This window comes from Penaeus monodon, chromosome 27, assembly GCF_015228065.2.
Source record: "Penaeus monodon isolate SGIC_2016 chromosome 27, NSTDA_Pmon_1, whole genome shotgun sequence".
In the NCBI taxonomy this organism is placed as follows: Eukaryota; Metazoa; Arthropoda; class Malacostraca; order Decapoda; family Penaeidae; genus Penaeus; species Penaeus monodon.
The window spans coordinates 32,117,816-32,118,373 of NC_051412.1; positions in this window are offsets into that span (position 1 = coordinate 32,117,816).

Sequence of the window (558 nt, forward strand, 5' to 3'; positions counted from 1 at the left end):
GTGAAAGGGCGAGGGTATGTTGGTCCCCCATAGGAGTACATAGAGGTCTGAAGTCAAACACTATGACTTTGTCTCTGTTGATCTTTCATTGTAATTTTGTCTAATCCATATTCATTTATGTGATGAGGAACTCTGTGTTGATTAGGGTCAACAAAAACTTACACAATGCCTCAAGGTCTTCTCCATCCTGTGTAATAACTCGTCCGAAGATAATTCTGTCCAGCTTTAATTTGGGAAAATCATATCCAATTTTCTGGTTCAAACTTTGATGCTCTGGTTATGTCATAATTATTCACACTAATTCATGCATACTACAAGCGCTCAATATTAGAATTTATCAATGGTACCGAGAAGACTACAGTAAATGAAAGAAGAAAATCAACACGAGCATCAGTGGTATTTTTTGAGGCGAACATTATTTACAAGGTTGTTACTCTACCCTGCTCTCTCTGTATCAGACGGATTACGTTGAATTATGCATTTCTTTAGGATATTTAATTCATAGTTTACTTTCTTTAGATGTGTCTTGAGTCCTCCACTTCCAGTACATGGTTGAAG